Source organism: Pteronotus mesoamericanus, unplaced genomic scaffold, assembly GCF_021234165.1.
Source record: "Pteronotus mesoamericanus isolate MK-2021 breed Mesoamerican mustached bat unplaced genomic scaffold, CSHL_Meso_final contig_186, whole genome shotgun sequence".
NCBI classification, from domain to species: Eukaryota; Metazoa; Chordata; class Mammalia; order Chiroptera; family Mormoopidae; genus Pteronotus; species Pteronotus mesoamericanus.
The window spans coordinates 128,969-141,139 of record NW_026555081.1 but is presented as its reverse complement, the minus strand read 5'-3'; the positions used below and the strand labels follow the sequence as shown (position 1 = coordinate 141,139).

General features: G+C 51.9%; 1 pseudogene; it reads right to left on the bottom strand.

The window, feature by feature from the left end:
* Nucleotides 1-4,753: 4,753 nt before the first annotated feature.
* LOC129066153 (AN1-type zinc finger protein 3-like) lies at nt 4,754-11,597 on the bottom strand (annotated as a pseudogene).
* Between the last annotated feature and the right edge of the window lie 574 nt (nt 11,598-12,171).

Here is a 12,171-nt window from a genome sequence, read left to right as displayed (position 1 = left end):
GCCTTCCCCACGTTAGAATGACACATCCACTCCTTTGCCTGCCCCTTGCAGCTCTTCCCACTAGAGGGCAGCACATTCCCCACCTCAGCCCCATTGATCTCAGGCTTGGCCATAAGAACTTGGTTGGAGTCCAGGGACCCTCATAGCAAAAAGCACTGTGGTGATTCTCAAGGACACAGAGATCCTAACAAACAATTTCCTAAACAGTATCATTTACAGCGTCTACCGGTGGGATGACTGTTGCCATATTATGAGTTACAGGAGATTTGCAAGTTTATCCTCCTTATCCTAATCTATAAAACAAAACCCAAATATCCGAGCATTTATGTCATCAATTATGGAGAGGTGCCTAAACTCTTAGTAGATAAAAATACTGCTGTCATCTGTGAACTTCCCTGTTTCACGGGGTCAGGAACCACATGTGGGGAGAGACTCCTCCTGTGAACAGTGCCAAGTGTTACCTGCCATGACTCTCAGCTGAATGTTCCCACCAAAGCCATGCCTCCTGGGAGGTTTCTCACTCCATCATCCAGAGCTGCTCTACTGGGCCTGGTGGCGATAGAGAGGCTGCTGTAAAGAGTTGGTTCCCAGAGAGTGAGGGAAGCCCTAAGGGTCTGAAAAATATGCAGGAGACTAAGCACCTCAAATTTAGTACTAGCCACACATGATCTCTGAAGTTTCTCAGAGACGGGTAAGGCTTCAGAAGCGACCCAGTGAAACTACCACTTTACATCTTAAAAAAAAAAAAAAATCTTTCCCCCAGTGGGACGAAGAATGTCTCTTTCTCTTCGTCAGGGTTTCAGACACCCTGGACCCTGAATTTTAGACCCACAGTTTATGATCCGGGGACTTTATGAGCTTCATGGGCACCTCAAGCGTCCACAGCACCTGATACCTGAGGGGGCAGAGACCCACCGCCAGGGGCTGTGTGAGGATGTGGAACGTTGCCCTCACCTGCTCAGAGAAGGTGCCCGTTGTTGTCCAGCATCACATCTCTCTGCACAGGCTTCTCTGAGGGGGTCCAGGAGCACATCCCGGAGCACATCCTTGAAGGTCACTGGGGCCTAAAATTTTAAGCACATGCCTCAACCATCCATCACCAACACCATTGTCTCTAAGCTGAAGTGCACAAAGCACTGAGAAGAGAGGAGGGACCGGAAACTAAATGATGCAGAGTCTGGAGCGTCCAAAGTCAAAATTTACTGCACTTCCCTCCTCTCCGCTCCACGCTGCCAATTCCCACCACTGCTTTTCTTTCTTAACTGGAAACCATCACCTCCCCTATTGTCGGGAGATGCAGTGAGACTCTGGGAGACTTGGAGCACATCGCGCCCAAGCCCAGTTTGTGGTCAAATTCCAATTCCATGAGCTAACACTGCCCCCTGTGCAGCTAGAGTCAGCTTGTGCTGGGTTGTTATTTGTATACAAATATAGGTGCTAACTGACCCAGACAATTTGTCCTCAGGATGAAACCCCAAAATGTGCATCAGGCTTCCGTTCAGGGTTCGCAGCATCACCTCCTGCTTAGGGTAACGGGATGCCTTGTTGTGCAGCAGCAGATGCTCAGCTGCTGCTGCTGTATCTGGGACTCGGGTGCATTTGACCCAGGGATCATTCAGATGCGGCTGCAACAAACACCGTGGACATTCAATGTGGTGAACTTGTGCATCTCTGTGCGGAGATGTCTGGAAGTGCATTTGCTCCCTTATAGGACATGCCCCTTGTATAACTGAGTGCTGTTTGGCCCTAAAACACCCTCCATCACTTTGGCCTTGACAGCGTTTAGCACGGCCTGTCCCCACCTCCCCACCAAGCCCGGGTACTCCCACTTTTCTTCATAATTTCCAAAGTCTTGAACCTCTACAAACTCTACTGTGCAATGAACTGATTCCTCTGTAATCCCAGGACCCCTTTTACGGATTTCCCAATGGCATCCTTCAACCATATTGTAATTATTTGTTTACATGCGTTAAAGAAAATGTTATTGTGACACTTGCGAAAAGCAAAAGACCCACTTTATCCAGAGGGACAACTGCAGTGGGGTGTGCGGCAGGGGACAGACAACAGGCTCGACGCCGAATCGGCAGAGAAAAGTGGGGATTTATAGCCAAGCAGCAGGATGGACCGCGAGTAGATGGAAAACTACCAGGAGGGTGGAGTCCTCTTGCTGAATGGACCTAACAGGACTCATGCTGGAGGCAGGCCAGCGTGGTCAGGTGTTCCCTGGGATGATGAGGGATGAGGGATTCGGTCAGACATGGAGGCTGATCAGATATCGAGGGTAGGGAACTCTGGCTACACTGACTTATCCTTGCTAAATCTGAACTCCACAAGGATGGAGATGAAAGTTCAAGATCAGGCCTAGTCAAGCATAGGGCTCAGAGCCGCCTGACTAAAGTGTGGTCAAGGACAGAATCCTTGCTGTAGGTTTCCCTCCATCTTGTGCCATTCACCTCCAAACCATGGTGCTGGTGGCGGGGTGGGGGAGATGGAGAGAGAGAGGGCGAGATGAACTGATATAGTGATATGAATTTAAAGGGGACATATTTTGCAGGTACAAGAGCGATTTTATAATTTATCAGAGAAAACCGCAAAAGTTATGCCAATATTTTTTAAAAGTTAGATTAAATGGACAGTTATCTAGATAAATGTCAATCCCTAAAAGTGGCTTAAGAAAAAAAATGGCTACTTCTGGCCAAGATGGAGGTGTAGGTAGGTAGACTTTGCCTCTTTGCACAACCAAAAGAAGGACAATAACAAATTAAAAAAAAAAACCCAAAATCCTGAAATGCCAGAAAATCGTACTGTACGGAAGTCCAACAACCAAGGAATTAAAGAAGAAACATTCATCCAGATGCGTAGGATGGGGGAGACAGGCAGCTGGGGTGAAGAGAACGCATGGCAAGGTGGTGGCTGGCAGACTGGGTGGTCCCATGTTTGTGTGTGGATAAACCAGGAGGAGCGACTGGGGAGAGAGTTAGACTGCGCAATCCAGGGTTCCAGCAAGGGAAAAGAAAGCCTCAAAACCTCGGGGTATAAAAAACCTTTGGAGGTTGTGGCGGCGGGAGAAACCCCCAGCCTCACAGGACAGTTCATTGGGAAGACCCACAGGGTCCTAGAATGTACACAAACCCGCTCACCCGGGAATCAGCACCACAAGGGCCCAGTTTGCTTGTGGGTAGCAAGGGAAGTGACTGAAAGTCAGTGGAGAGCTGAGCAAATGGCACTGTTTCCTCTCGGACCCCTCCCCCCCACACAGCATCCCAACGCAGCAGAAGGGGTTGCCCCGCCCTGGAGAATACCTATGGCTCCTCCTCTTCCAAAGTAAGTCATGCTGAGACAAAGTAATATGACCCAAATGGAAGAACAGAACAAAGCTCCCAAAAGAGAGCTAAGCGATAAGAAGACAGTCAACTTATCAGATGCACAGTTCAAAATACTGGTAATCAGGATGCTCACGGAAATGGTTGAGTATGGTCACAAAATGGAGGAAAAAATGAAGGCTATACAAAATGAAATACGGAAAGATATACAGGGAACCAACAGCGGAGGGAAGGAAACCGGGACTCAAATCGACAACTTGGAGCAGAAGGAAGAGATCAACATTCAGCCGGAAGAGGATGAAGGAGGAAGAATTCAAAAAACAGAGGAGGGGCTTAGGAACCTCTGGCACAACTTTAAACGTTCCAACATCTGAATCGTAGGGGTGCCAGAAGGAGAAGAGGAAGAGCAAGGAATTGAAAACTTATTTGAAAAAATAATGAAGGAGAACTTCCCCAATCTGGCCCAGGAAATAGACTTCCCGGAGATCCAGGAAGCTCAGAGTCCCACAGAAGTTGGACCCCAGGAAGCACACACCAAGGCACATCATAATTAAACTACCCAAAATTAAAGATAGGAAGAGAATCTCTTTGGAAAGAGAATTCATTTATTTCTATTTAGAGAGAGGGGAAGGCAGGGAGAAAGAGAGGGAGAGAAACATCGGTGTGGGGTTGCCTAGGAGAGAACCTTAAAAGCACCAAGAGAAAAGGAGACAGTTACCCACAAAGGAGTGCCCATAAGACCATCAGCTGATTTCTGAAAAGAAACCTTGCAGGCAAGGAGTATTCAAAGTCAGGAAAGACAAGGACCTACATCCAAGATTGCTCTGTCCAGCAAAGCTCTCATTTAGAAGGGAAGGGCAGATAAAGTGCTTCCCAGAGAAGGTTAAGTTAAAGGAGTTCATCATCATCAAGCCCGTATTATACGAAATGTTAAACGGCCTTACAAAAAGTAGAATATCAAAAAATATGAACAGCAAAATGACAACAAACTCACAACTATCAACAACTGAATCTAAAAAAAGAAAAGCAAAAACAAAAACAAATTAAGCAACCAAATAGAACAGGATCAGATTTACAGAAACGGAGGTCAAGGGGAGGGGGAAGGGAGAGAAAGGAGGGAAAGGTACAGGGAAGAAGAAGCATAATTGGTTGGTAGAAAATAGACGGGGTGGGGGTGGGAGAAGGTTAAGAACAGCATAGGAAATGGAGAAGCCAAAGAAGTGCTGTGCATGACCCGTGGACACGAAGTAAGGGGGGAAACGGCGGTGGGCGGGTGTGCAGTGTGGAGGGGAATAAAGGAGAGGGAAAAGATGGGACACCCTGTAATAGCACAATCAATAAGCTATTTATATATATGAAAAAAATGAGTATTATGAATAGAGCATTAAGCATTAAGGAGACCAGAGCGAGAGCCAGCGCTGTCCCTGGGCCAACGCAACATCGCCGGGCCCTGGCGTCTTCATGGGCGAGTTCCAACAAGACCTCAGGTTAAATGATCAGAAAGTCCTTTGTCATCATTTCAGGAGCACGGATGGCTCCCGTGTTGCAGCCAAACCGGAAAGAGCCCGTTGTAGCCGAGGCGATGGCAAAGATGGGAGGCACGGAGATCTCCTGTGTCCCCATGGCCGTGCTTTAATTCTTTTCAAGTCCTCGAGAAAAATCTAGGCGTGGGATCCCAGAGACACTCTTCCAGCCGCCGACGAAACCTTCGAACTGTCCTCCTCTGGCAGCAGGCTCTTCTTCTGGGCTCCGTGGTGCGCTGCCTCCTCCCTCACTCTCACCCCGACTTTGTCCTAAGGAAGGCTGATAATAGTGAGCTAAGAGCAGCCTCAGGGGCCCGCTGTTCCTGGCCTCCAGGGCACCTCTTCCAGGTGGGCCGGCGGCAGCGCCCCGGTTTCCAGTCCAGATTCACCCTCCTCACGATGGCTCCCTCCCGGCCCTGGCCCAAGGGGTCTACGTGCAGTCAAGCCGCCCGGGGTGGATGTAACATTAGAACATGTAGGTGCAGCAGCACGCCCCCAAATTCCTGCTGCACCAACTCCGGCTGGGTTTGGCTCTGGAAGCATCCGAACGGGACTCCTCTGTTTGGACCGGCTGGCTTCCGCCCACCGTCCCGTGTTCTCCCGCAGTCTGGTCGTTCGCTGGCGGACACTCGGCGTCGGGCTGTGAATCCGCACCCCAGCGTCTTGGGGTTGGTGGGTTGACAGGTCACAGCCGCGCCCGCGCCGGCCACACTCCTCTTTACTTGGGGAAGTTACGTGCAGTTGTGCGGGAAGCGGCTGCTGACTGGGACTAAGGGCTGGCCGGGTTATCGAGGGCTTGTCGTCGTTAACGGTGGTGTCTCTGGAAAACAAATCTGAGCTGAATCATCCTCTGCTTGTTTCTTTTGAAAATCAACAAAGCGTTTGGATCAGAGGCTCACAGCCTTCCCGGACACTCCGCAGCCGCAGGGACCGCGAGGCTGCGGGCTGCAGGCTTGGCTTTGCTCCCTCCAGGGGGCCCCAGGCCGCTCCGCGGAGGAGGCAGAGGTGGGCGGGGCCTGGGCCAGCTGGGCCTGCCTGGCAGGAGGTGGCAGCGACCGGCGGGGGTGCAGGCAGTAGACCCGGGCTGGGGCGGTTGCAAAATTTGGGGAGGTGGCGGGGGGCGGGGGGGCGGGGAGTGGGTTAGCGGTGAGGCTGGGGCTCCAAGCCAGGACTCCAGGTCATTAGCTGGAGGCAGCTGCCCCTCTGAGCCTCGGGGCGTGTTGCCTTCCTCCAAATGTGGATTTCATGGTTTTTATTTCTTCTTGAAAAACAGCACCGGAACAAAATTAAAATTTTTTTTTTCATATTTCGCATTTGATGCTCCGTTTTTGATACTTTTCTTCAGATGTTGCAGGCAGCGTGCAAAGCTCTTTGTGCACATCGTCTCATTTAGTGTCTACAACAACCCTAGGAATTTACACGACTACTACGTCCATTGTTAGGAGCCGGGGGGGGGGGGGGGGGGGGGGGGGGACTAATTTGGCAAGGGGCCCACAGCAAAAGGGGCTGACAGTGCAGACTCAGAGCTAGCTGTGTTCTAGTCTCCGTCCGTAAAACCCACAGCTCTCCGTTATTATTGACAGTGTGTCTGTTTTTCTGGACTAGGTCCTGACTTCCTGGACAGCAGAGACTGAGTGTTACCTGGAGTTAAATCCTGAGCAGGTGCTAAATCAGATGTGATAACATGAGCTCCAGCCTGGTGGATATTTAGGATCTGAACCCTGCAGGACGAATCAGAACGTTCGTGGTTACGGGAGCAGCAGGAGCTGAAGCCTAGCGTTGGAACTGCCTGATGTCCGTGAGGTGGGGGAGGTGGGCAGAGCAAAGAAACTCCTAGGGGTGGAGCAGGGGGTGTTTGTAGGGGCTGGCGCGTGGCATGAGTGACTCTCCTGGGGGTACCCCGGGGGCTGCGCGGCGCAGCCGGGCAGCATGTGTGTTTTATGCAGGGGCCACTGGTGACAGGGACACTGATGGCAGGAGAGGTGAGGCGTTAAGAAGAAAAATTAGTGGATTGCCAGAACAGCCACAGAGACCTAAAGTACAGCAGAGCAAGTACAGTCAATAACATTGTAATGACCATGTATGGTTTCAGGTGGATGCTAGGTTTTTCAGGGGATCACTCTGTAAATTGTATCTCTGTCTAACCACCATGCTGTACACCTGAAACTGAAGTGATACTGAGTGTCAAATGTACCTGAAAGCCAATCAAAATCACAAAGTTTCAGCTTAAGGGAATCAAAGGGAAACCCCTCTTAGCACCCGTTTAGTACCAAGTGTCACGCTGGGTCCTCGTCTGAACGGGCTTCTCTCAGTTATAAAGCCCTGAGAGACAGGCTAGTTCCAGTGACTCGGGCAGCCGTCGTGGTCTGTCTGATTTCACAGAGGGTGGAGCGTTGATGCCAGAGTTGGAGCACACCTGCCTGTCCGCAAACTGCACGTGCTCTGAGCTGCCACATGTTGCCTTTGCTGTGCAGTTAGGGCCACACGGAGGTGTGGTCTGGCCAAAAAGGGAAGTGGCTTAAAAAAAAAAAAAAAGCCTGGGACAGACATAGCAACGACCTCACTGTTGGTGTGCCAAGCACGGGGAGTCTAGTCGAGCGGCTCATTTTCTGGGCGTGACACAGCATGAGCAACGCAAATGGGTCAGTCAGGTAAACCAGCTGGAGGGACAGCCCTTTCTCGGAGTAAGGGGAGCAGGGTAGTAAATCGCTCATTGTCGTGACGACAACAGGGGGGACGGCTAGGCTTGCAGTCATTCTCCTAAGAGGAACCCAGGCTGGTACTACCACTATGTTATCCCAGAACACAGTCGCGTCTCGTGTGAAACGCAAGGCCATGGAATTACTGGTGGAGGTCATGACGTTTTTTGTTGCGAGTGAGATGAGCGTGTGTCTCCCAGAACAGGTCGTGCAACCTCTGAAGAATCACTGGCTGTCCATGCGGTGTTTTGAAAAGATCTGCGAGTTGCTGCTGAAGGAGGTTCTTCTTTTTATTCTGGGTGGTCGGTCTCGCTCCAGTTGTACACAATCTGATTGTGGATAAATCTTTAAGAAACATCTTGTATGGTTTTTGAAAGGAGAACACGTTTCCTGAACTGACTGCTGTAGTTGTGGTTTAATTACCCTCCAGCTCTCTGCACTTTGACACCAAAAAGGAAGAAAAGGCAACAAAAGTAAAAATGAACAAGTGCGGCTACATCAAAGTGTCAAAAACTCCTGTATATATGGAACCAATTATTTAAATGGAGCCAGAGCTGCCTTTCCCGAGGAACCAAAGCATATTAATATTGCTTAAGGAAATTAAATAAGTATAATTCCTCCACACTACTTTACAGAGGAATCGTTATGCATTGAAAAGATCTGAAATCATAAAGTTACTACTGCAACAGCCTGCATTCATAGCACCCAATTCGAAAGGTGGCAGGAGAAATACGAACATAAAAAATTAAGTGAGCTGATAAAACAACGATGGGACATTTATGCAATAGAATACTACTCGGCCATAAAAAAGAAGAAAACTGTACCCTTAGTAACAAGATGGACCCGGAGAGCATTATGCTGAGTGAAATAAGCCAGTCAGAGAAAGACAGGTGCCATGTGACCTCACTTGTATGTGGAACCTAATGAACAAACTGAACCAACAAGCAAAACAGAGACAGCCTGACAGATGGAGGGCAGGGCGACAGCTCAGGGCTGGGGGAGCTCAGCGGTGGAGGGATCGAGCCAAAAGGAAAAAGGACTCATGGACACGGACAACACTGTGGTGACTGGGGGGGGGGGGGGGGGGGTGAAGGGGACGAAATGGTATCGAAAGGTACAATAAAATTTCGTTTAAAACACACAAAAAATGAAATAAGTTCCTTTAAACCCAATGCACTCGGTGAGCTGTTTCTGTGAGGAGGCCTGTGTGACGTCCCGCCCAGGGCCTGGGTCCTGGACCCCAGAGGCCAGCGGGGCTGGCTGGAGAGAGCCGGCCCCTTCAGGGGGGAGGGCAGGGCCTGTCTCTGGGGGAGAACATCTGCCGCCCAGACGCTGGAGGCCGCGTTGGCTTAGAGGCGGAATGGGGCTGCACAGAGGGCAGGCCCCAAAACTAAAGCTGTGAAGTGAAGAGCCCAGAGTGGCGTGAATCACCACCTGCCTCCTAGGAGGACCTCCAGGGAGGCTGAGGCCCCCCTGTGGGTGGCCGGAGGGGCAATCGCTGACCTGAGGGAGGGACGCGGAAAGGGCACCAGAGTAGAAGCGAGAGTTCAAAGGATACAGTGACAGAATAAATAGGGCACCGAGGAACCTCCCCGGAACCTCCCGATCTTGTCTTTTCAGTCACTGGCGCCCGGGGAGCCTTGTTTCCTTGTTCTTAAAGTCCTGTCAGCCCCTCCGCAGGTGGCTGGAAGGGCCATGAGGCGCGTGCTGCCCGCGGTGAGAAGCCCCGAACACTGCACTGAGCTGTGCCTGCCCTTGGAAGGCACATCTGTAGAATGCTCGCTGGTTTGGCGTGCAGCCAGCCCTGTGGGAAACCAGTGCAATAACGGACATGCTCAGAGGACATATGAAGAGCACGTTATACTGCAGGGTCCTTTATGTACGAAGACAGAAAACCACACAGATAGCTGTCAACCTTGACAGGACCCTGCCCCACGTTTACCGCAGGCATCTAAGGTCTTGGACCTCCAGCCCTCACTCACCCTGTTCCTCACTCCCTTGGGCTCAGCAAGCTTCAAGGATACCCCGCCTCATCCCCTTCCACAGGCACCCAACGGCCGCCGGGAGGCGGTTTCCCAGCTTCCACTCACTGCCTCCTTCGTGGGCACTTGCTGCGCGTTGCAGCCTTGAGATCCGAGGTTGCGGTGCTGCGAGGCTCCATGTCGACTGTCTAAGGCTCTTTCAGGCAGAGCTGAGACTCCCCAGCTCAGACCACGTTTGAAGAACGCTCGGCCCGGTCTCGCCCTGGTCAAAGCAGGACACTGAGAACCCTGGCCGCTTACTGCAATCTGGGATGCCCTGACCCTGCCACGGGCCCTGCCCCCAACACCAGCCCACACTCTATTTCTGACCCTCCCGTGGGTGGAGTTTCGAAACGCTTCTCAGACCTGACACCACACACGCTAGTTTCCCCCCCACTTCAGTAAAGCTCGCCTCCTTCCCTCCAGCCTTCAGTTTACACGCAGGGCTCCAGAGCCCACCCACTCCTACTTGCTCTCTATCCTCTCGTTACAGTGTCTTGGGCTTGGGATGGACCAGGTGCTTTTCCAAATCGGCCACTTCAGGAACGTCTGCGGGCTTTGTATGGGTGGCACCCCGCAGTTAGACGCCCAGGCCTCTGGTGCACCGCCTCCCTCTCCGCTCTCCCTGCGGTCCGGTACGGAGAAGGGGGCTCGTCTCCTTAAACCTCCGGTCGCTCCCGCACCCCAGTGCCAGGGCCCCGTCACCCGCTTCCCTGGGGCCACCGAGTCCCAAACTGGGCTAATGCGCCTTTGAGATAAGACCCAGTGTGTCCCTCTGGTTATGTCTGTTTAGGGACACATTCTTTCTCCCTCCACCGCACCCCACCCCTGAGCTCCGTTGGGTTTTTATTTTATTTTTATGCTTTTCTGTGTTTTTCTCCTCATCTATACAAGTGCATACACCGCCACGGACCGCCCAAAGTCCAATGTTAGGTCTCAGTAGCTAAACACCCATGTGAGTATTCAGGTCTCTTCTGCCTTGTTACAAGACACCCTTCTGCCTCTGGGGACCACGCCCACATCTGGAAGAATAGCTTTCTCTTCTTCCCCACCCACCTCCCCCAGCTCCAGTGACCCTCTCCTTTGTCACTGGATGTTACCCTGAACCACACCTTCCACCGGGGTGCTCGGCCTCTCCTCAACACTTGCTGCCCTCTCTGCTCCTCACCCTAAGCCAGGGCTCACATCTCAGCTTAGTGTTCAAGACACCCGTCGGCGGGAGGCAGCAACGTCTCAGGGAAGAGGAAGCGGGTCCGATGTCCAGAGCCTCTGCAGGAGGCTGCTGAGGAAAGAGGAAAGGCTCAAAGTCCTCTGCGGGGGCCCATGCCACTCAGCATAAACCTCAAGGCTCACTACCTCTTCGAGACCGACACAACTTGCACCTGACCCTGCCCTGCTCTTCCAAACTGTCAACCACTTCTGGTGTTTCTCTGAATGTTACCATGTTGCATACATGGCACCTATGTGCCATGTTAGCATGTCAGCATCTGAATGCACGCCCTAAATAGGGGAAAGGAAAGAAGGCGCTGAGATGAATAAACTGGGGAACAGAGCCGACTCGCTAGCCAGGAAGCTGCATCTCCACACCCCAGGGTTTACAGCATTGGTCTGCCAAGGGCATTAACACTGTTCTTCCCTCTCTCTGGTGCCAGATGAATTCGGGGGCAAGGCAGTGGGAGAGGTGAGTGACGAACCATAGAAGTTTGTCAGTCTAACCAGGGGGTGTAAACCCCTCCCAAGCCCCCAGAAGTTTGGGACGCCCATTGCCCAATTTGAAAAGGCTCCCAGTCCATCCCAAACCCAAGCTAACAGAAACCCAGGGAAGAAAGCAGCTCTTCCTCTCCCGTGCTTGAGACCCACACTTGCACGGTACACACCCCTGTTCCCTCCAGGCCGCTTGGCCTCAGCAGCCGCGTGGCTCCTGGCTTCCAGGAGGGACCCTGCATTCAGAAGCACAGCATCGGGCTGCTGCTGGAGGCACACGCCGAGCTCGCTGGATGCTGGCCTGGCCTGGGCTTCAACGTGGAGCATGATCTCTGAGCAGTGGCCATCATTCTGACCCCACAGAAGACAGGGGTGGACTTTTTCCATGGGGAGAAGGACAAAGATGGGACCTCGGAGAGTCAGGAGGGGAAGCCCATTCATTGTACACCCTCAGTAACCCATACCCCAGGGCCCCATCCTCCCGTGCGGGCCTCAGGAAATGTGTTTCCTTTCGGCACTGCAAGAACCCCGCTTTCACCAATAACCCAGACGCACTGACGTATTCGTTGGTCGGCTAAGACACGGAACTGGCTCTGCACGTGCCGGTCCTTTGCCACAATTACTCTTTCAACTCCCCTATCACTTACTCCTCCCTGCCTTCAGAGCCTACTCAGATGTCAGCTCTTCGAAGGGTCTTCCCTGGTCGCATTCCCTAACATAAAGCTCTCCTACCCTCACTCACCCTGGCGGTTGCTCTCACTTTATTTTTGTAAGTAGAACTTATCACTCTCTCAAGTCACACTATAAAATTATGTGGTTACTCACTGTTCAATTAATGTCTGCCTCTCAGTCGTGGGACTTCATTGTCCACCTAAAATGAAAGAAAAAGGTTTTTAAAACT